The 25,688-nt window shown below is 36.8% G+C and overlaps 1 protein-coding gene across 4 annotated transcripts in view; it reads right to left on the minus strand.

Moving 5' to 3' along the window:
- rab27b (RAB27B, member RAS oncogene family) overlaps positions 1-25,688 on the minus strand; it is a 66,624-nt gene that overhangs the window by 32,494 nt on the left and 8,442 nt on the right. The window contains exon 1 of one of the 4 annotated variants that reach the window (XM_088911575.1): positions 6,230-6,347. The exons of the other annotated variants lie outside the window; for them this stretch is intronic. The gene's annotated coding sequence lies outside the window, so the exon portion shown is untranslated. Of the gene's footprint in view, positions 1-6,229; positions 6,348-25,688 lie in introns of those variants that run through there. 4 annotated transcript variants of the gene reach the window in all.

The raw sequence follows: 25,688 nt of genomic DNA on the forward strand, positions 1-25,688 counted from the left end.
CCAGGTTTTCTTTCACCTAATATACATCAAGCAGAATCATTCTTTTTTATAATCTGTCAAACGACCAGAGCTAATTAACAGTCACAGTACCATCATTCACAATCATGCTGTTAACAATACCATAATATTAAATTGTATTACAATTCCAGATTTGTGACAGCACAGAAGAGAAATTGTCTTTGTACAATAATTGGAAAATTATAATTGCACAATGTTTAGTGGAAAATAATTTTGCATACATTTGCCAAATAAGTTAAGAAAAATACAGTTAAGGTTTGTATACAGTATTGGATAACAGAGAGGAAACAAATTCATAAGGGCTGAATGTTCAAATTGGGGTGCTATAATGAGCGGAGTAACAGATGAATCCATATTAGGACCACTATACTTATTAACTTAATTCAAGAGTGTATAGTCTAGCATAGTTAGTGAATTACATCACTAATTTGGATGTCACTGATTTGATATCATTGTGATTTCAAAATGGGAGGATTAAAACCAAGAACGACAGAAACTTCTTTACCCAAAGAGTTGCAAGTGTATGCAACATGCTACCAAGCCATGGTCTTTAAGCCATCGCTCTTTTCAAAAAATGGCAGAATGAGATCCTTTCATCAATTAACTATTTAACAGAATAATCTGAATGGCCTCCTCTTGTTGATAGTCTCTTAAATTCCTATGATTAACAAAGCAGAAGCTGCAGAAGAAATTAAAAAATCAAAGATAAAATTCAGTACTGTGCAAACACCTGGCAGATGACATTTAATGTAGTTCCCCAGATTAAATGAAGTACAGAGTATTACAATCCATGAGCAAAAATAATCTTTAAATACTGTATAAGAGGGATGCGCTGGTTTTGAAGAAGTTACCTATGAAAAAGATTTTGGGGTTTTAAGTGGACACCCCATTTACATCTTCTGGACAATGTGGGGATTCAAAAATCAAACAATGATAGGAAAAAGGTTGAATGCAGAATTTAAATAAAAATGTTAAAAATCGAATGCTTACATACTTAAGGAAATGTCTTATTCTGACACACTGAAAGAAATTAAACATTTTAGTCTTCAAAAGAGAAGACCGTACGGGTATCGGATTCAAGAATACTAGAACCTCAAAGGTGCTGACTGAGTCAACCCAAGGGACCCAGTCTTCAGAATCAACTGGGAATTGTGAAGCAGGAGACAAAAGGTGGAGATGACAGATGAGTGCATTTCAAAGTGAGAACTGGACATTTAAAGAAGGGGGTGTAGACGTCTGGAAGAAGCCATGTAGCCATGTTGGCTTCTTTCAAGAGACAGTGAGGAGATAATTGGATCAATTAGCTGCTAGTAACTAAATGAGCTACACTAATCAAAGGGCCTCCTCCAGTTTGAAGCCTTACATGCAACAGCATTGATTCCTCTTACTATTGTAATTTTGTCTTCTTCATAAAAGCGCCTTTTGGACTGCAGCCTTGGCTGTTTACTTTCTGCTATATCTGCAGTATTGTGCTTTAGTATGAATGATAAATGTGAATTGCTTTCTGAAAACCAGAAAAACAAGCCACCTTACAGTATGCTCTATTCTCACTGGTATTTTTTATCTTGGCAAAAATACATGAAAGAAATTTTAAATCCTATATGTTATTTTTCCTTATTAATTTGATAACATTATAAACTCAGGATTTGCAAGAACAAGATTACCAGACTAAACAACAACTTAATCTAGAGGACTGACCTTGGAGAGCCTGGTTTGGGGGCAGGAGTTCACAGTTGTATGTTCTACATTTACATAGAATGAATTACAGGATAAATTACCTGGACCTACTGTGAGTTCTGCTGTACAAAACCCAAAAAAGCATATGAGCAAAGGACCACGAAGTCTTAGCCTATTGGGAGAAAATTATATTTTATTCTCACAAACAAATTCAGAAAATATTTTCTAAAAAAATACCGCAAGTTTTAAATTGACTATAAACAAAGATGTTTTATTACAGTGGAGGAAAGCAATGGATTTAACATCTGTTGTGGTCAATGTTTTTGTTTTTTATGCATTACTTTTTGCATGATAACTTAATTGTAACATATGTCATCTAAATATCCAACCATGTGTTACTGGCTTTGCATTACGGAGAGAACAGACTCATCTAAGATGGTACACTTGATCTAGTTAATAACCACAGTTCATACAGATTGCAATTGCAAAAGAAAGCTTACAGAATTTTGCAATGACCATTTTAAAGCCCTGTTTCAGGTCCTGTCAGCAATATTAATAATGGTAAATTCATAATACTTGTGTTTCTGTTCATAACATTTTTAAAATGTTAATTCTGTGGCTAATCTTTTAAACCGAAAAAAAAGGAAGATTAAGACTCAGACATGCAACAGAATGGAGATCAAGTAAAAAATAAAACAAGAAGATCAAAATAGTAATGAAATGTTAACATTACTCTATCAGATTTTTCAAACAAACTACTTTATAACCTCCTTCTCTTTACTGACATTTTGGTTTAAACACTTCAATTCTCTATACATTACTTTATACATACACAATATGTGATAATCCTCTGATGTTTAAGGCACTTTGAAACTTGCTGTTACACACTAAGCATCAATATAAACTCATCCCTTATAACTAAAAAAAATCACAATTTTAATAATCATGAAATGACTTTGTAGAATGTCTTTATTGTAAAAGGTAAGGTATTCAAGATACCCAGCCATGTTGTTGAAGCAGATACCCTGGCTTCCTTCAGGAAATTGTTAGATGACACCCTCATAGTAATTAGCTACTGGCACCTGAACAAGCTATAAGAGCCAAATGAATGTTGTCATATCAGGATGAGCTCACAGGAAGGGCAGCAATTTAGTTTAATCAAAGCAGTACCCTGAAGGCAGGTTGTCATTGATCACTATGAGTTGAATCCGGCACCAACTAGATACTCCTGCCCAGACTGTCTATCCCACTGGTTGGTCTGCTGTATTCAATGCTCTGTGCACCATTTTGTGCATATATGCCACACTCTCGTCCAGCAAGGAGATCTATATCAAAACTTGATTAATCATTGCTGAACCAATTTATTAACATAGTCTAGCATCCTATATATCAATGACCTAAAGATGCTGTTCTGGAGAAGAGGGGCATATTGGTTCCTTTCTATGTTTCTTCTTTATTTTCACGACGCTTGACATTCAACAGGCTAAATCACCCCATTTGCTCAAACAGCTCCTGCACTTATAGGACAATTTAATGCTTATTCAACAGTCAAATTAATTTATCAATCATGGTCAGTCGCAAATTGATAAATTAACCAAAATAAGGTCAGCATTTTATATCCAAAATCCTTATATGTCATCCACAAACATAAATGTTCAAATAATGCTACATTTACTTTTATGCTCAGTACATCTGATATTAAAAAAATCACTTTATATTTGTACAAACACAAAAGGCCCCATCCCAATCTGCAGATCTACCTATAAGGTGGCTGTAATATTTAGGATAATCTGTTTGTAATAATAGATTGGGTGCACGTTGTCTCTATTGAGATAAACCATTATGTTTTTATACCTTCTATGAATAAACACAGCACTGCACCTGCAAAGGACTAACTTAACTGACTCCAAGATAAAAATCGACTTTTAAGTTAAGTCCTTTGCTTTAAACTTAATCAAATTTATTTCACAGTAGGCCTATTCTCCGTGAATGCACTGAAAGCAACTTCTTTCTCACACCTGAAGAAGGCTCCACAGCCGAAACGTTGCGTTTCTTTTCTTCTCTTTTCAACATGGAATAAACCTTTACTTGTTTCTTTGCATCTTCTTTCTACTGTTTCCATAAATGTTAAATTCAATCACATTTATACCAAGGTCTGACAAAGAGAAGATGACAACACACAAGACATAAAAACACATACACGAACAGTGAATACACCAGCATTTCTTAATGAAATACACAGCATACTTGAGGTGGTGTACAAAAAGCCATGCAGAATACAAGAATTATTTACAAAAATAATTCTGAACCCTTAATTGCTCATATGTATAGGATGCGACTGAGTAACTATGACATATATTGTAAAAGTGCTAAGAATGCCTGTTTTAATGCACAAGATGGAACCACCCTTTTTAATATATCACCCCAACATTTCTGATCCCATAGATCTGTTCTGTTGCAGTACAACAACAGCACACAGTCATTTGAAAAGCAAACTTCATAATAACACACTTTATATTCTACAGCAACGCATCTACCCTTGCTGAAAACGCTGATAATTTGAAAAAGAGTTATCTAGCTCACAATGATATTTGTGTATATGGATTGTATTGAATCATTATTTTAATTTTGCTGTTGTTCGCTTGAACTAGTCCTACAGGATTATTATGAGAGAGATTAACAAAAGCAGTCCAGATACAAAGGCTGGAACACCTGAAAAAGAATATTACAAAGAGTAGTCAACAGGAGTGGGGAAGTCAGAGAAATAAGGACTGTGGCAAAGTACCAGAAAATCACTGCTTCATTTCCTTTAGCAAGGAAAATACGAGGTCCTGAAAAGCACAGGACAGTCTTTCCACTAAGTATATAATAAGAGGGATATACACTTATGTAATGCATACAGTATACTGTAGTTAATCTTGAGCATCCAAGAGCTTATTAACTGTACCCACTTTAACAAAATGTGCACAGATCATTTGTAATTTAACAAAATGCAGCATCACTGGAAGGGAATGAGTACTTTTTTCACGGCATTGTATACAGCACTCATTGATGCATATGCATAATTAGTCCTTTTCCGAGGCTCATAGGCCTCGGACAGGAGCAGAAGTGGGCATCATCCTTAGTGAAATAGTGAAAGTAAAGCATTTCAGCCTATTATATGAAACATCAGATACACACAATTCAAATAATAAATGGACATGAAATATTGATACGCAAGGATAAAGAAAACAAAAATAAAGTTTGAATGGCTATTCGATAATAAGGAATAAGAGAGATTTTATAACTTTTTATTTTATAACAGCTGCTCTATCTGAACCTTGCATGGGTCACAAAGTCTCACAGTTATTAAGTACTAGTGATTAAATAGGCCACTCACACAAGATCCCTTCTTTTCCTCAGTAACAGCACAGTGGTCTTTAGTATTTTCTGAGAAGTCACATGCTTTTATCTGTAAACAGATTCTTTTTCACTTGAGGTGAATACTTGTAGGACTTACATTCACTGAACCACTAACGCATATACAGTAAACCCTAAACATTGTGAATGCTTAGCTCTAACCACACAAAGCAGTAAAAGCACTTAAGATTTTATTATTAATCTTAGCTGAGACTTTTATCCAAAGTGACTTACATTTATACCCACTTACGCAGCAGTGCATTTCCCTGGAGTAATTTAAGTGCCTTGCGCCTGGGACTCGAACCCACAGCCTTACAATTACAAGTCCAGAGGACTAACCACTCTGCTACATGCAAAACTGTTACATTTCTCAGTTAAAACTAAATCCCAGAAAAAAGTAAGATGAACATGCCTGGATAATTGACATGAAAAATAAAAAAAAAACATTTTCTTAATGGTATGTTTCAAACCAGTTTTAATTTGCCTTGTAAATTGTTAACAGAAGTGTTTGGCTCTTCAATAACTATCATCTACTTTATTGTTTTAATATGGATAGATAGTATGATATAGATCTAAGTCTAAAACATAACTATAGATAAGTCTAAAACAAAGAAAATCATGAAATGAAAGGTCCTATAAGAAGTGATACCTTTTGTATCTATCCCAAGAAATGTCCCTGGACCAGATACCATATAATGGTCAGTGACACACATAAATGGGTGTTAATTTTTCCTGGCCTAATATAGTAATATGTCCTATAGCATGTCTTTTAAATGTTTTTTTCTACAAAATCACTTAACACAATTGAACACAATACTTTCAATTCAATGATTCATACCCAAAGCTTTTTAAATAAAAAAAAAAGATAGAAAAAGCATCCTGGCTTATCCCAAACAGAACAGTTATCAACTTGCAGGCTTGGGTGTGTTCACATTCCATACCCACTGGAGTAATTCACTGGCCTTTCACTGAACGTGCATAACGTTCAGTGTGAGAAAACTAAAACTGGCACATCCTTTTACTTTTTTAAAGATAAACCATGAAACACAGAGCTAAGGAAAAAGACAAGTACAGGAAAAAAAACACCCCTTTTATTTTTCTTCTAAACCAAGAGGGGGAAAAAAGTGGTTCTTACCTATGTGGTCCTTTTTCAAAACAGAAAACAAAAAAACTGAACAGCTGTTTATCTGCAGTTAGGCTACTTGAATAACTTCTAGCTGAAGGACTAGCCACTCCCCTAGATACAGATAGGGAAACCCGGGGAGGTCATGCTGCTTGAGAAATTTTGCATGAAAGGAAGGCGGGACTACAGCATGGAAAACCAAACAGCTCATGAGCAAACATCATGCAGCCTTTGGGGGGAAAGCTGCTGTCCACTGGAGTTTGGTTGTACTTCACAGAACAATGCACATCTGTCTTGCAGTTAACATAGGAGACACAACTGGAAACAGGCAACCTGTGAGCCCGAAGATGGATGTCCAACTGAGAGCTGAATGCATAAAAAAGGAGGGGCTCATTCAGTTCTGGAAGCACAGAAATTTCAGTGCTTTATGGGCACAGGTTATTTCCTCAAGAAAGATTCGGGACAAGTGTTAATGACAAAATAAGTGGGTGACCTTTTTCATCAAATGCAACTGTAAATTACAGCTTTCTATAGCAAATTTAAAGTTTAAGGACACTTACAAAGATTTTCACCTACAAGGCTGGCATGCATAGTATTATCTACAGCAACTACGTTTTTCAGAAAATCTCTGAAAATGTGCTAGATCTGATTTATAACCGATAAGCTGACCTCGGCTTATTCATTCATCAGCAGTCAGGAATTTACAGTACGGTGCTGATGGTTTAGTCCTGAATCAACACAACTGGACTGACCAGCCTTACAGAAAATTAAGTTTACATTAAATTACATAAGACTATAATAGCATTAGAAACCTGACAAACAAAAAGAGACTATTTGACTCGTCTATCCCATTTGGATTCTATCAGCTCATTGATCCAAGAATTCCATCCATCCACTTCCTGAGAAATGGAAGATATCAGCTTCAACAATATGGCTGGGTAGGTTCCATGCAGTTTCCACATGTGTCTTCTGGTTTGTGCTTCACTGTTCATTCTGAAAAAGCCCATTTTTGATTTGGTCACCCATTTTATGCATAGACATTACCAATCTTTTTGTCAAGCGGTATTACTCCTGTCTTGAAAGAACGCTGGCAAAGTTTTGTTAACCTGGTAAAATGACAGAGGGATCCTGTAAGAGCCAAGTATGTCTTGTATGAGAATTCCAGGAATTTCACTGGTTGGAAATCTGAGGTAAAAGTAATTCACAGTGCACAAGCAAAATGATGTACAGATATATAATAGGAGTGACAAACCATGCCAACAGAGATACAAGGTTTCAGGTGTAAAAAAATGTTTTTAAATCTGCCAAAGGCTATCAAAATATAATTGGTCATGCTCCAATATCCACTAATGTATAAAATGTAAGAGAACCATTCAAGGAAAACAAACACTATTCTGACTTTGAATCTTGTATACATTTAATACACGTTGATGCACAACCTCATCCTTGTCTTATCAAAGACTGAAAGATAAGAACACAGAAAAGATCAAATATAGCCTTTAACTGCAGGTATGTGCACAGTGTTACAATACACCTTTGAAGGCTGTAATGGCTCTTCCGGTCTAGGATCTGTCAACTAAATGCAGTTTTGAAGTCATTGTTACTTCCAGTACATTTACAAGAATGCAAAATATCTTGCATAACGAACTATCCTGATCTTGGGCGAGTGCTTCTGAATGCAGTGCCTTTATTATCAGTGTATTGAATCTCCGTCTTGCAAAGAGGAAAGTCAAGGATATGAATTAATGTATAAAACTTAATCCAAATTCACTGAAAAGTAATAGAGTTCAAAGCCTATAATGCTTATTTATTCATCCATTTTCTATTTGCTTTATCCAGTACAGGGTCACAGGAGAGCCAGATCATGTCCCAGCAAGCAAATGGACACAAGACAGGATACACCCTAGACAGAATGCCAGTACATTGCGTGACACACACGCACACACACGCCAGGGCCGATTTCTCCAGAAGCCAATCATTTCTTATTCATTACATGACTTTCTTAACTTCATTTATTCATCCGAACATAACTTTTCCAGCATTCACTCAAGACGGGAGTAATACCACTTGAATGGAAAGTTGATAACGCAACACCTACCAATGTCTTTGGGCTGAGAGAGGAAAAAACCCATGTGAATACCGGGAGGACATACAAGCTCCACAGAGACAGCACCCCTGGAATTTAAACCCAAGATCCTAGTGCTGTGAGGCGGCAATGCTAACCACTGAACCACTATGTCGCCCCTAATTTATGATTATGTTTTGTGTAATTTCGATCAACTAATAGCAAAATCAACAAAAATCTACATTAGTCGCACATTTATAACCTACTTGCTTTTAAGTAACTTCAGTGAATCCAATTTACGTCTCATAAATCCAATGTATGTCTCTCCTATCAGCAATGTCACACTTCCTCTTTATTAGAATCATCAATTATTTTTTTGTTGTACACCCACGCAAGACAGAATCACCATTTTTCTGTTTTTTTTTCATATCTTGTCTCATGGCTTTGGACCCTGCAACCACACAGAAGGAAGAATGAGCAAGTATAGGACGACTCCTATGAACTGCCCACCTTCAAGTCATTTATCTTTCAACACTCACACAGGCAGCACAGCCCTGTACTGGAGGTTCAGCACTCACTGGAGGTGAGGTGTTGATTGGAGGAATCCCAAGTCACCGTCAATTAATGACATGCTCCAGGTATAGAACTTGACATGAACATGAACTTGTTGAGGTCCTTATACTTTGTGCACTGTAACCCTTTAATTTTCACGGGGGAATGCCCTTTTCCTACCTAAAAAATAATGCAAGATTTGAAAGCCTACCCACTAACTTAACATGAGAACTTCTGTTTAATGCCTTTAAAATTTTAACCACACAAATAAAGAGTCAAGATAAAAAAAACATTTGAATAAGGCAAAATTCAAAGGATTGTTTAGTAATGCTTTTAGAACTGACAGAGGATTGGCATTATTATTAAACATACTATACACAATATTATTCGAATACATTTCCTGCTGTTAAGTCAATTTTACCATTCTCACTGCTAGCACTTACTGAGGCAATTCAATATTCAACACTGAAGCACATCTTTCTTTGATGCCTCTCTTTTTAAATTAATGGAGGTAAAAAAATGAATTACCTTCTCAAATTACCATTTGAAAGACTATTTGAGCCAACCAGTAATGAAGATTAGAACCAGTTCATACTGAAAGCATTAAGAATTACAGTTTTATTTAAGGCCTTATTTTTTCACAAATGGAATCTAGCATGTCAAAGATGACACTTTGATGTCAACAATTGTAAAATTGAAGTAGTTTTTCATGTTGCCATTTTCTTTTGATTTTCTATGAAACGTATTTCATAAGTCATACGTGCGATACTTGTTATTTTTTGTTTATTATTAACCATTTTAATCTATAATTACTTTTGCAAACTCAGCCAAATGTTTTTTTATGTGGTATAATTTTTAGCACGTCCTGTAGCTCATTCTCTCACCATGGAACACATATAGTAGACTGTTTTAGAAAGTAGGCAATAACAGCTATAGATAAAAAGTTTCTAAAAGCTAAAGATGCAAGCTGAATGACAACGTACTGAAAAAAACATTGAGAACTAGTACTGCATTTTGAGAGCTATTATCATTTACAATGTGAATGGCATTATTAGTCATTCATTTTGTGGCCTTTATAGAGCTTTCAAAGCAAACAGAATATTAGGTTCAATAGTAGAATGTACTGTACAGTAAGTGTAGAATTTAAAAAAAGTGGATTTTAAATTGTAGAATGCACTATTGAGAACTCATTTAGACTAGTGTGCTCAATTTTGGTCACCTCATTACAAAAAAAGATGCTGCTACTCTGGAATTAGTCCAGTGAAATGTGACGCGATATTGTACCTTCTCAACCTCAAAGGAAGGTCCCATCCTGACAGGACAGAAAAACTGAACATTTCAATCGTGAGCAGAGTAGGCCATGAAAGGACCAGATTCAATCATTTAAAATCCTCAAAGGCACTGACAAAGTCAATTTAGAGTGCTTATTCAGAATCAACCGTGAAAGACGAAACAGAAGGTACAAGTAGGCACTATGGGTAAGTGCATTTCAAACAGCTCCAGCCATGTTGTTAAAGACAATAATCTGGCTTCTTTCAGTAAATGGTTGAGATCCGTGGAATAATTAACCTCTAACAATCACAATGCTTGATCGCTTGATAGACCAATATATAGACTGTTCTTATTTTATAGTTTTGTGTTCTTATGTGCCTCATCAGCAATTAAAAGGAAAAAAAATAACATACGAAAAGCAGGCAGCACAATGGCACAGTTGTTAGCATTGCTGCCTTGCAGCCCTGGATTCAAGCCCTGGCGTGCTGTCTGTGTGGAGTTTGTAAGTTCTCCTCACATTTGGGTTTCCTTCGAGTGCTCCGCTTTCTTCCCACAGTCAAGTGATATACTGGTAGGTTAACCGGCTTCAGGGAAAATGAGCCCTGAAGTAGTTGTGTGTTTATGTCCGTGTGAAACCTGCAGTGGAATAGCTTGCCTTTCAGGGCGTATACCACTTTGCTCCTCTTGCTTACTGGGATAGGCTCCTGCTCCCCGATGAGCTTGCATTGGAGAAAGTGGTTACAAAACTGATGGTTGTACAAAATCATCACGTAATGCTCTAAGTGCTCAATGATATTAGCATATATGTAGGTTAGTACATATGTAGGTTGATCCTCTAGTACAACTCTAATATATGAAATGTTATGATAGCTGAAACCTAAGTATACTTAAAATGATACAGTAGGATATTTTGGTTTCTAATTCCTGCCTTCAATGACATCTTCTCTTTAATATTTTATGTTGAGCTGACTGCTGCTTCCATTGGTTTACATTAAGATAATATTTTTCACATCTGCTCAACGGTACAACACACCCACACTGGATGTTTCCTTTGGCCCTTCAGTAAAGTGCCAACATCTAAAAGCATACAACAGGAGAAAAATAATCTGTTGTGCTGAATAAAAGATGAGTTTGATTATGATTTCTCGTCACCAAGTCCGTAAATGCACAAGGGTTTAATGAACAATGCACAAATTTAAGCATTAACAAAAGTCGTGTAGGAACTTTTCACATCTGGACATTCGTACTACAATAACCAAAATTGCTCATGCTCTCTCAACAGGGACAGCTGGTGAACAGCAATTTTAAACTTTTAACAAACAGTTACTATATTTGTCCTGCTATTGGAAAAATACCAGGACAAATGCTTTCTTGCATAAAAGGACAAAACCCCAGTCCCCTTTTCTTTTCGAGAAGCTTGAAATTCTGCAGAGATTATAGTAAATGAGCTAAAATTACTTATTTCAAAGTATGTCTAAATGACTCATAAGTCATTCTTCATTCTGTAATAATCTCAAAATCACAAGAGCATCCAGTGTCTTGGTGTTTCAGCACATCTGCATGGCTAACGAACATTCCACACACTATCTGATCTTGATGTTTTGCAATCAAGAATCTTATGCTGAGGCTAATTACTTCACCACTGTGCGAAAACATTAATTTGAGTGACATTAAGAGCCACGTAGTGTTGTGCATTCTTAACCAGTCTTTTAATACTTCATGAATATGGCCTACTGTGCTTTTGACATTTACTAATGCTGCTTGTTCCCTTATCTCTATAGAGACCTACCAGCTTTTAAAGGAACACTGCATTCAAAAAGAACCCTGGTAAATGGCCAATATTGTGAAGTATTGAGTAGAAACTGAATTATATACATACAGTGCAGTCCATAAGAATTTGGACAGTGACAATTTTTGTTGTTTTGGCTCTGTTCTTCAGCATAATGGATTTGAAATGAAATGACTATGAAGTTAAAGTGCAGAATTTCAGCTTTAATTTGAGGGGTTTTATGTCTACATAGGGTTAACCATATAAGAATCACCACCATTTTTATACACAGTCCTCCCATTTTAGGGGACCAAAAGTAATTGGACAATTGGCTGCTCAGTTATTTCTTGGCCAGCTGTGTTTCACTGCATCATTAGTTCATGCACAAGCAAGCTAACAAAAGGTCTAGAGCTGATTCTAGACGTGGCATTTGGATCTGGAGTCTGTTGCTGTTGTCCCTCAACATGAGGACGAAAGAAGTGTCAATGTCATTAAAGCAAGGCTGGAAAATCAGAATAAATCCATCAAAAACATAGCCAAAACATTAGGCGTGTCAAAATCAACCGTTAGCAATAGCAAACAACCTGGTAGACCACAGAAGACCACAGTAGTGGATGACCGAAGAATACTTTCAATCATGAAGAAAAAACCCGTTTCGACAGTTGAACAAATCAAGGAAAACTCTCCAGGATGTAGGCATAGATTTGTCAAACACTACCATAAAGAGAATAATACACCAGCATAACCTCAGAGGGTTCACCACAAGATGCAAACCACTGCTAAACCTCAAGAACAGAAAGGCCAGGTTACAGTTTGCTAAAAAGTACATAAAAAGCCTGTAGATTTCTGGGACGAAGTCTTATGGACAGATGAGACCAAGATTAACCTGTACCAGAGTAATGGAAAGAGGAAAGTGTGGAGAAATAAAGGAACTGCTCCTGATCCAAAGCATACCACGTCATCTGTGAAACATGGTTAAGGTAGTGTCATGGCTTGGGCCTGTATGGCTGCCAGTGGAATCGGCTCACTTGTCTTTATTGATGATTTGACTGCAGACGGCAGCAGCAGGATGAATTGTAGTGTACAGAAGCATCTTATCTGCTCAGATCCAACCAAATGCCTCAAATCTCATTTTCCAAACATACTGATAAAGCAATTAGGGAGTTTTTCAGGGCCTAAAAGTGGAATGTTCTTGACTGGCTAAGTCAATCAGCCGACCTGAATCCCACTGAGCATACATTTCACTTACTGGACTGAAGGCAAAAAGCCCTCGAAACAAGCAGGAACCGAAAAAGGCTGAATTACAGGCCTGGCACAGCATCTCAAGGAAAGATACCCAGCGTTTGGTGATGTCTATGGGTCACAGACTTCAGGAAGTCATCGATTGCAAATTTTATTTAAGATTATGTTAATGTGTCCCAATACTTTTGGTACCCTGAAATGGGGGGGACTATGTATAAAAAGGGCTGTGACTCCTATATATATTGGTTTTCTAGAGTTCACCCAATATAGATGTAAATACCCTAAAATTAAAGCTGACATTCTGCACTTTAACCTCATAGTCATTGTTTTTCAAATCCAATGTACTGGAGTACAGACTGCACTGCAATTGTATTTTTTATCCTTGGAAGCTTGCTTAAAACATTTTAATAGAATTTCTTTGCAAGTTCTTTTATATCAAAGAAAATTACAGTTTTCTTATTCATCTGGGGCCTTAACCAAAGATCCTGTCTGATGTCAGGTTAAAACTACAAAAGCAATGATTGCATTTATGTGAAATCCTGTCTATATTATTAACTACCAAGAATCTGGCTTTGTCTTGCAGAGGTTCAGCATTTGTTGTAGATTTCTGAGGTACAAACTCTGCCAGAACTTCAAACTCTACCAGAACTTGAGGCCCAAAGGTTCCAAAAGCAGGGCTCTATTCCTATGTCTATTCCCCATAACTACTAAATAATACAAAAATAAATCTAACCACAAATCAGAAGATATAGGAGAACCGCCAAAAAAAGACAGTTAGGAACCTTAATGAACTCCATGGTCTCCACAAACAATATTTTTTCTTTGTTCTGCTGCTTCAGAATTCTATAGTTATCTGTAATTGTTTTTTTTGTATACAGACAGGGTATAGGTATCCTATATTATGTGACTAAGCAGAATGCACTACCTCTTAACCGAAATCAAATCTGAAGAAAAATGCTTATACATTGGCTGTTATGTAAAGTATTGACCTGAAATTTAGAAGGAATAGAAATAAGCCATCCTTTGGTTCTTAATCGGTAATTCATTATTTCAAACCCGTATACTGACAACAAGAAAAAAAAGGCTGAACTGTCTATGGAATTAATCAGTGTGCCCCTAGGAGACAGCTTCTTCTACAGCATATCTAAAATTTGATCCTGAAGTAATCCTTCAGGCTTTCATTCCTACTGACCTTTCAATTTCTTAATTGAACAGTTAATATTAACAACTGCTTAATTAAACTTTCATTTTTTAGATGTGCACCTGTACACTAAAATACCTAAAATCAATTAATGAATCACCAATAAATTATGTTATTAATAAGCATCTTATGCTGGAATGAAAACTAGGTGGTACAGGACAAGGGCTTTAAAATTCTACCTAGTGCACCTAATATACATCCCCTTGAGTTTTAAATGACATTTGTGTTAGTCAATGCAAAGCTGTTAAAAACATTTATAAAATGCAGCATAAACATTTTTTATGGTGGGGCTTCAATGATTTAAGTTCCAAGAACAATACTAAAATTCTCACCATTTAAAACCTGGGCTCTTTTAAGGAAGAACTTTAATTCCAGTGTTCTTGGCATTGCTCACAAATTGTCAAGACAAACAGAGATCAGAAAATCCCAGATTCTTTAGGCACCATTACAGTTACAGAAGACAGAAGAGATTCAAATGGGTTGAAAGGAGAAAAAGTAAATTGTGGACATATAATTTAGGCTGGAAAGGATGCAAATCACCCTTATGCACCATGATCAAAGTAATAGAAAATGAAAGAAGAGACTGGCATACTCTCTGATGACACAGAGGTATCATTAGCAAATGAATCAGTATAACCAGACAACTAAATTAATTACCAGTATCTGTCTGCATTACTATAAGTTGAAGAATAAGTTTAAGTTGAAAAACCATTCAATTTTTAGATATAATTACACAGGCTTCACCCATACTTCCAAAGAGCAGAATGTTGGATCTATAAGGATAGAAGAGAATATATAAGGATCTATAAACAATATCCTTGTGTTTTCCGGAATTCAGTTAATAATTTATGACAAATAGGACTTTTCTCAATGTGATGCTATTATGACTATTGTGCTATTATGACTATTTTTAAAGTTGTTTTAAGCAAGACACATTATCCAATCTGTAACTCATTCTGTTATCTGATGTTTCGTGTTGCTATTTCATCTGGACTATGAACACATCTGTCTCTCCTTTGTCACCTTTGTCTCTCCAGGTCTTTTGCATTTGACATATAATAGCTCTGTCCAACAAAATGCTGAGACAGAACAAGCATACACATTTAACTGTGTTTACATAAAATTTGAGTAATGGATTGTACCAAGACATTTCTCTCATTTTTGTATGCTGGTTCTGTGTCGGTCTTTAGTTTGGATTAGCCTGGCTATAGAAATTGTACTAGCACTATATTTCTTCACGGGTTTTGTAAAGGAACAGGCTATTATTTGGTCTCGGCTTTGAGCCATTCTACAGAAATACAGCAAGGGTTAGCACCATCACATCACATCAGCTCTGCTCATTGGAAGAAGACCTGCAAGTAGCACTGTTGATGTTAGAGTGCAACCAGCCGAAAACAAAATTCCCCGATTGCTGCTGAAGATGACGGTTCTATGATTTTCCGAATGCCAGTGAATGTTAGCAAACAGGGTGCTGCTCTCACTGCTGGCCACACAATATAGCTGCTGGCAAAGGACAGCAGAGTCCGGGCCAAGTATCCAAGCTGTTACAGGTACTGAAGAAAGAGGCAAATGTGAGAGAGGAAAGTTGAACCAGACTGATGCTGGTGCTGTGCTAAAGATGCCCCTGTCTCAGGTATTCTTTCAGGGGTTCTTAGAAACAGGAGTCCAGACTTTGGATAATGACTCCGGCAGCTCTTGAACTCCAGTCCATCATGGTTTTTACCTAGTTAGATTTCCCTTGATTTGTGGGGTGGTTATCTAATCAAATGTCTCAGCAGTCGAAACACATTTTACAAGAGCAAGAGTACCTCTCCATGATGAGTGATGATTCAAACCAGAAAAAAAAGCCTGAGCATCCATATTACACCCTACAATATTATACTGGATACTGATTTTAAAAAATCACAATGGTGCAGATATCTTTCTAGATTTATCTAATGCTTTAGATACTATGATAACTACAATTTGCTAATTCATTAATGTTCCCATCCAACTTGACAAAATTAGTGCAGGTCTGGAAAGAAAAATGGGCAGGAAGAATACCATTATAGAGTACACTTTAACAAAAACTGTAAATTACTGCTAAACTTGTTTCCACAAAGTATTGATGGGTAGTTAAATACATATTCAAACAACCTATTTTAGTTTTGGATTTTTCTTTGCTGATATTTAAGCCTACCTCCTTTCATTTAAAACATTCATTTATAAAATTGCATTTTTGTAAGTCAATAAAACAAGACATCACAGGAAGTTGGTGAATACTTTTTCAAGGCACTGAATATAAAACACTTTGAGATGAAAAACTCTATATAAATGTAGTTATTATAGTCAAAATGGCTTAATATTGTCTCCTGAAAGATGCAGAAACATCTTACATCCTGTGACATTATTTACCAAGGTTACAAAAAAACACAGCAACAAATTCTATGGATTCCATAATTAATTTAAACTTTCTTGTTGAAAATCAAATTAAATTTTACATTAATGAGAAAATGGGACTAAAAAGCAAAACCTATACATATATAAAAAGAAATTTTAGAACACATTTTGTATTAACAGGCCTCGTGCAAACCACAATTTTCTTCATTCTCTTTCCTACCGAATAAAATTAAAATAATGGATTAACGATGCCATCTGATCTTTGAAGAACTTCAATATCAACTTTCTAAGACTTTTAATTTTACATTTTTATTGTGTGCTCTATTATTCTACCTATTTATACAAATAAATAAATACTTGGTATATTAAAGATTTAAATGGAATGTTTTAATGTGCGCATAACTACACACAAGAGTGTATAATCTTCTATCCAGATGCTAGTCTTCCCAGTTGTAACATTATGGCATGCCTGCGGTTTTCCCATTGTAACTCAAGGGCTTGATTTATCCTCAGCTGCATGTAACCCGGCTAAAAATGTCAAGCCCTGCTGCACAAAATTGGAAAAGGTAATAACTGGATAAAGAAACTAGTGCCAGAAGCGCAGACTGTAAAACAGCAGAGGAACATAAACCTACATAGGGAATGCTGTCTTAAGGAACACTGCAACTTGAAGTTGCTAGGGAACTAAGGATATAACTATTCACCAGCACTGCTGCAGGAGTTCAATGTCGAATGGCTGGAAAGCATCAATAAACTTGTTTATTATTAGGTAAATTGAGATTAATAATCTCTCATCCTAGCGTTAATCCTGCATCAACAGGGTCCGCTTGTCGGCACGCCCGTCTCCATTTGGTGGTTTGAACCAAATCTTTGAGCTGACGTTGCCGTTAAATGCAACCTAGAATACTCCAACCGGCGCGTCGCTCCGCCTGCCAGGGGGTGGGGGGGGGGGGCAATTCATAGAGGGGGATTATTAGGAGGCATAGGAAATTTGCACCTTATTACAGAATGGGCTCCATCAGTAGTAAGTCATTTGAGCAGTAATGACTCAGAGATTTTGCTGGTGTTGTATTATCTTAAAAGTAACAAAACATCAGAGGCTGATGGAATTTTCCCAGCTGTACTTAATGAAATGAGTAATTTTATTCATAGACCCTTAACTAGGATATTTTATCACTCATTTTGGACAGGAGCTATGCCAAAGATTGGAATATTGCAAAAAGAGCAGAACCGAAGCAGAAAACTGAAATCCGAAGTAACACATTGAGGATTGGTTAATGAATAGGAAATGAGTCATTTTAAGCAGTACAATCATAAGCGAGTCAACGTAAGAAGAGGTGTACCACAGAAAACCATTTTAGGTCTCATCATCAATGTAAATTTAGCCATATTCAGTGTGGCAAAAGTGTGGAATTTCAGTCTACAACAAAGGAGAAAGAGGAGAATTGATTCAAGTATATAAAAATCCAAGGCTCCCCCCCCCCCCACTCCGATGGCAGGCGGAGCGACGCGCCGGTTGAAGTATTCTCGGTCGCATTTAATGGCAACGTCAGCTCAAAGATTTGGTTCAAACCACCAAATGGAGACGGGCATGCCGACAAGCGGACCCTGCTGATGCGGGATTAAAGCTAGGATGAAAGATATAAAAATCCAAGGGTTATACACGAGGTCAGACAAGGGACAAATTCAGAGTCCGTGTTCAGACATCGAAGTCTGAAAGAAGAGATGGTCATCTGTTCAGGGTTACAAATATATAGGTAAATCTTGGGATTACAGTCAAGGAGAAGGATGCATTTATCGCATACTGTATATACATCCATGTCAGTCCTGATTCTGTAGCAAGCTGTTTAAAAAATTAAAAGGACTAAAAGTGAAAAATTACCAATTTCCAGACACAGTTCCAATTATAGGTCTGCCAATTTAACAGAAGCATCATTGTATTTAGTAGATAATATAATCAATTCATTCATTCACAGGCTATCCCTCAATGTTGAGAATAATTGTCTTCCATGACCTCTTGAGCGACAGACAGGACCAGTACGAGATCTGCACATGCTTGGCAGCTTGAGCAGGTGTTGTCTTGAGATATCTGATCATATAGTTTGTAATCTGGTCATGGCTCTCTTTGTATTCACCCTGTCAATACTGACCCCACATTACTCATTGCCCATGTTCCACAGTGAAGATGAAGGGCTGGACTCTGAATCCCATATAATCAATAACAGCACATCAACGGGAATCCAGACCTTTACTGCAGCAAACCAAAGCATGCATTATAATAGCACTGTCTGTTCACCTAACTTCACCCACTTTCCCGACGTCAGACCCTTCAGTTTTGAAAGTGCTGCTGTCACACTCACCCCTATATGTGGAAGAACAAAAATAATTTGTACTCATTTCACACTTGTCGAAACCCTCACCATCAAATACAACCTGTTTGACTGTTAAGAAATTATTTTAAGATCTGATTTAGATGGAAAAAAAATACTAAATCATCACAAATGCAACAAATTACTAAAATACTGGACTCCATATTTTGGGGGTATCACTTAACTTGCTAACAACTTTTTTTCCCCATGAAGGGGAGTTAATGAAATACCAAATCCACTCAAAAGAATTAAAGAATACTTGACTTCTTTATTTCATGATTCCATGCAATTCTGCTGTGTATTTTTATTGTTAAGCTACTTAAGCCACCGTCTATTTGTTTATCACGTTTCTTTGATATTTGAGGCAGATACCTTTCTAGATCATATTTCTTTAGCTTGCCACAAAGTTTCTTGATGGAAATGCAGTCACTGGACACAAATGTGAAAAAAAGAAATCAGTGTGTTTGTTGCACCCTGTAATGCAGCCATGGATATTGAATTTCATATAAAATGTAGGCATAATTGTGCAAATACTGTTGCAGTGACACGTCTCTGACCCTGGCTGATGAACTTGGAGGAGCCTGGAAGTGTAGAACCTAAGTAAAAAAACACGAGCAGCCTTGCTTAGGGCTATCTCAGAATTGTTGCAGTACTACTTTAATGTCAAATGAATATCCAATGAATATGGAGGGATATGAATATACAAAATTTAGGTCTATGTACAATAAAGCAAACAATGAGCTCCTGACGGAATACTTTGACTAATTTATGCTGTTGCTCAATTATTCTTACACAGTATTAAACTGTCTCTATTTGCTTGGGTTCAGATGTTATCTGAATGTATTATTTTCTGAAGATCATGGTCAAGGAGAAAACCGAAGGTTCTCATTGTGAACACAAAACAGTTTCCGATTGTGCACCAGACTTGTTTTAGCTACACGGTAACACTTTTTCAAAATCTGACTGATTTACAGACAAAATAAGAGCAGAATCTACTACTTTAAAATCCAAAGGGTATTGTTTATTCCATGAAATCAACAAACAGATTGTGCCAACTGCAGTGTAGCCTCATTTTACAATATGCAGAATACACTTGCAATTCAAATTTATAGCCTGCTTGCAAGCCAGTGTTTGTAGAACCAGTCTGGTACCTGCTAGACTACACTGCATGATTCAAAAATCCCCCCAGGCCCACATGGTTTCCAAATATGTGTACAGAAAACGAATGCTTTTGTGAAATATTATGCTGAATAGATAAAACTGGCATTTCTGATAATGTGCTTGTTGTGATATTACTGGTTTTCATATACATGCAATGTATCTATAACTCATAAAACAATAATTAGTACAGATTAAATCCTCGTGATTAGTCGTCTCGTTGAAACCAACAAAGTCATTCGCTGCTTCTGGGTAGAACACGCGCTCTTTATGGTTTAAAATTTAGCGATCAAAACTTAATAATTTGGTAGAATCAGTGACGTTTTAAGTGGTGGTAAGAATTCCACTCTAGAAATTTCAACATTTCTATATGAAATTGAATTTCATCTCATCTGTCCCTGCACAACAAGTAGTGACATATAGTGTTTATTCAGCTGAGCATGCTCGTCTCAAAACTGAGGAAAACTTGGCAATACCGCTGTCTTTTCAAAGCTTTGTACTACTAAATGCTTTTCATGTCATCTGTCTGACAGTACGAGGAACATATTCCAAGTAATCTAAATAAGGTAAACTTGACAATACATCAGAGCTTTGTACTATTATACACTATGTCCTTCCGTGTACAAGATACAGTTCGCCGCAGGTAAACGAATATTCGTCAGTCGAAATAGTGAGACGAAACAAAATCTTTATGTCAACACTTTGTACCTACAATACATACAGTATGAATCTAGTAGAAGCAGCCTAATGAAATTTATTTCTAACCTAAAATATTATGAGTTTCAAAAGTGCCATAACATTCAACTTTACTAACACGTGAATTCTTTATTCCCCATGACAACCTCTCTCTGCTATGATAGGCTACAAACATGAAACGTCACCGTTCCGCAAAGAATTGTGGGTAATTCCCTTCGGCGTAGTCCGCTCCGATGTGGACTTCAGAGAAGGGCACAGTGGGGGCACCCGTGAGCACCCTTGAGACACACAGATGAGAAATGCGACACCCTAACCCTTGCAGATCCTTGCAGAGAGGAAACGCACATATGAAGGGCAAAAGGCTGCAACTGTGCACATTGGGACACACTTTAATATTCAGTGTAGCAAAAGACAAAAGAAATGCATTAATATAAAAACCTATTATCAAAGTGCATGGTGCCTAACAATATAAAGCTAAAATTGTTTAATATATACCACACTTGTATAACCTATGACCAGTCAACAGTACTACCACTCCACAACTCCTGACTCTCAGTGCTTGCTGCAAAGAGAAGAAAGAAAACAGCGTTTCGGCCATGGAGTCTTCTTCAGGTGTGAGCAGGTGTAAATCAATAGTTTATACCACTTGGTGAAAATCTTCTTTGCAGAAATGCACTGCCAACGGTTTTTAGAACACAGCAAGACTGGATAAACTCCCATGCACTTCTGCCTTATTTATATCTGCGTTATCATCGTAAACAGCTCTCCTCCATCTGTCACCCAAGAGAAAAATGATCATTCCTAGGAAGTATTTTTTTTATTAAATCTACAGAAAAACTGGGGTTCGCTCAAGAAAAAGATGGCATTTGATACTTCAGAGCAATTTCTTGGCTTTCACAAATATTTGCAAGCCATTAAAACCTGTCATTTGTTTATCAACTTGTACCTTCTAAGGAAAATAAATTGGAGCAAAAGGTGGCGAAATGTCAAATGTAAAAAAAACTCTCTTGTAGCTTTTAACTTGAGACAGAAAAGAGCATGCAGTAATAGGTTTATTCCATGCTGAAAAGAGAAGAAAGAAAACAACGTTTCGGCCCTGGAGCCTTCTTCAGATGTGGTGTAACAATTTTATTACGTTAGCACACTGTGACACCGCATTGTAGAAAAGAGCCTTAGAAACAAAAACAATCTGCTGGAGTTAGAGCTACACTGCCCAATGTGAAAGCACAATGCCAAATAACACACTAACAACTAAAGCAGATACTGTAGTATAATAATGTTCAACACAGAAATCTGGTGCATTTTAATGCTAGATAATCTGCATAATGTATTATAACTGATGAGCAGGGATCTTGTAATCATTCAGTACAAAGAACAGCTGTATTGATCTATTTATAGGAGTTATAATATTCTATCTAAGGAACTATGCGTGACTGTGTTAAAATAAGCAAAGAATGGTTAAAATCAGAATTTCACGGCAAAGCCATTTCAGCCGACAGGAGTTATTACAAGCTGGATTTCTAACGTGCTTTTGTTTTTAGTTTGTCTCCTTCAGGAAACCCCCATTGATCTTGGAGTTCGTAGAATAAAGCCAATTAATATCATAAAGCCTTCAAAATATCATAACATTTTAAGTGTTTACAGCATACCATCATTTTTAGTGTAAGCTTGGCTAACTGCAAAAAGTAGTAAACAAAGTAAAAGTAAATAAACATGGAGGTTCCTGTAACTTCCTCTTCTTATATCGATATCTATTTTCCAAATGAGAACTAGTTTACATTCTGTTAGGCCATCATCCTTAAATAATGGCAAATCATTTCAACTCACATTATGAGTCATTTTCACAGCTGTTCTATGCCAAGCAGTGACATTTAGCACTTACTACAAGAAGTTATTTGGAAAAATAAAACAGATGAATTGTTGCTATTCTTTTAGATAAACCTGCATCAGATTGTTTTACAATGTTTAAACACAGACAGTCTAAATTGCACATCAGTACAGTTATATGTCTGGTGTAAAATTATTTGTAGCAAGTGAACAGCATTTTAGTTTTAATATCTTGCAGTGTGCTGTTCTCCTTGGCCTAAACCCAAATGTACTGTTAAGTGCCTGCAGAGAATAGAGAAAATCATTATAATACTTTGTTGGGGTTTTTCTAACCCATGTATAATCTGATAATTTAACGTATTATACCTCCACTGGCCCAAAATATTAGGAATTCTATAAGGAAAATGTGTTCAGACAATCCCATCCCATTTTTCCCAAAGGGATCATTTCAAAGTGAAGTTGTGAAGAGGGCAATGTTGTGGAATGTCACACTACATGGCCACACATACAAACAGTGCTTCCACCACTTTTCAACAGGACTGAGATCTGAAGGCTGTTAGGGAAATCTATCACATCCACCCATGCTTTGGCTGCCACTATTCATTTGTCTGGGGTTCCCGATATTCTGTGCATGGTGGGAGAATAACCTAAGTATGAAAAATGGGATTCCATATTTACTACCTATCCTTTTTATAAATGCATTTTTTTCCCTTAAAACTCTAAACTATCATAAACTTTGTGAACTGATTGTTCACAGCAAACATGCATAATATTCCCACGACACTCTCATATAAATCTGACATTTTTTGCAGCAGACCATGTCCCTCCCAAGTCGTACTGATATCCCCAACCTGAGCTTCTTATACTAATATTATTTCCATATTGAATCTGAGATTTCCTCAAGACGCAGAGCTGTTTTATCCTGGAAGGAATTGATAACAGTGAAGCACGGACCTCTTGCTCAGCTACTCAGATGTTCTCTTTTTGTGCCGATGGGTGGCACAGGGACACAGTGGTTAGCATTGCTGGGACCCTGGTTTCAATTCCTGGCGTGCTATCGGTTTGGAGTTTGTAAGTTCTCCCTGTGTTTGCGTGGGTTTTCCTCCTGGTACTCCGGTTCCTCCCACACACTGGTAAGTTAATTAGTTTCTGGGAAAATTGTCCATGGTGTGAGTGTGTGTGTCTGTGTGTGTGTGCGCCCTGCATTGAACTGGTGTCCTGTTTAGAGTGCGTCCAGCTCCCACTCGACCCTCTTTTGGATAAAAACAGCTGGATGGACGGACCATTACACTTGAAAAACACAATCCCCATGTGAGCAGTCTAGGAGCATTGCCTCCGTCTCATGTGTACACACAAAAAGTGCAACACAACACTGGCTACTCCACAAACCTAATAGAAATGTAAACATTTAAATTTATTCCCATTTATATTTTCCTCATATGTGATTTTCATCAAGATTCCACAGCACATCCATTAATGTCAGAAGGCACACAAAGTGCTTTGGTGTACTGGTTGAGAAATATCTGATTGCAAGATTGTTTGTCTTCTAATGTATTACTGTTCCACAGCTCCTAACGCAATGTAAAAATCACCACAGCAAAATCTTAATGTACTTCAATTATACTCAACTGTTTCAGAAAATCTAATGTTTTCAATTTATACCACTTTCAGGAATGTACAACATTGCTTTCAGAGCGTTTTCCTTATTAATAAATAAAAGATGAGAGCAATATTAAAATCTGCCAGAGTAACAGAAAGGCTATAAACACAAACTGCACATTATACAATACATGTTTATCACTGTCTTGCCGCGGCTGAAGTGCAGTAACAATAATTCTACTACAAACACTTTATAAATGGCCTCCTGATTTGTAATTTCTCTTAGGGTCTAATATCCCCATGTGGCAGGCACAGGTATGTTCTGAAGAGAAATAAGAGTGCACAAAACAAGTGGCAGTACGTACTATATAGTTAATTCCTCTTCATTATGATCCGATTGTGTGGGTGTCCTAGAATTCTTGAACACACACCCATCACCTCATTAAAGTCATCAAGAAAAAAGCACACAAATAATTACATATAGTACATTTAATTCCAACAACTTATTCACTTATATTTGTCACATCTGATGTCATGCAAGAAGGCTATGCTGATGATACAATTGCAGTAAAAAGGAGCATTTTAAAATTATGTCCGTATTTGCCAATCGAAAGCTATCAGAAGTGTACCTACAGTTTACATACTTTCTAACAGTCCTGTGACAAACAAAAAAACATTAATAGTAATAGATTGAATCTAGTGGTAACAATGTTAAGAAAATCAATTTGTAAACAGCTGGCAGTAGTAATAAAATGAGTGAAACTACGCTGAATAATACATGATGGATGTATGCGGTGGTCGACAGACTGACTCAGTAATGTTGGTAAAGGGAAATGTTCTCCCTCAGAGATAGGAAGTTGCAGAACTGTGCTCTCTGCCGATTTCCTCTATGCTGCCATCCAGTACCAAGGGTCACAGAGCTCTCCACTTTGCATACTCGCCTGATGATCCATGAAAAGCCCTCTACTGTGAAGATTTACTTGGCAGCTGGTAGGTACAGTGACCTTTTAGAACTATGCAAGTCACCGCAGGCCCACCAGGTCTAATTAGCAACACTTTACTAAGCAGTTATTGCCTTTCTTGTTTGGCCTGCAGGACTGCAGTGTTGGAACCCTTACTGGAGTGGCACTCGCAGTACTGGGACTTTCAGCACAGGACCCTAACGGCAACAGACCACACGGGAATCTTAACAGCACAGCTCAGGGAATAATTGTAATAACAGCTATGTGTTAGGCACAGCTTACAGACGTGAAGAATTTGACTCTTTCATTGGGTGATCCAGTAAGTCGCATTAATAAAAAATTAGATTCCACTTCAAACAAAATGTCTTTTAAAACAAAAGT

The sequence above is a fragment of the Atractosteus spatula genome, chromosome 3 (assembly GCF_055471065.1).
Source record: "Atractosteus spatula isolate fAtrSpa1 chromosome 3, fAtrSpa1.hap1, whole genome shotgun sequence".
NCBI lineage: Eukaryota > Metazoa > Chordata > Actinopteri > Semionotiformes > Lepisosteidae > Atractosteus > Atractosteus spatula.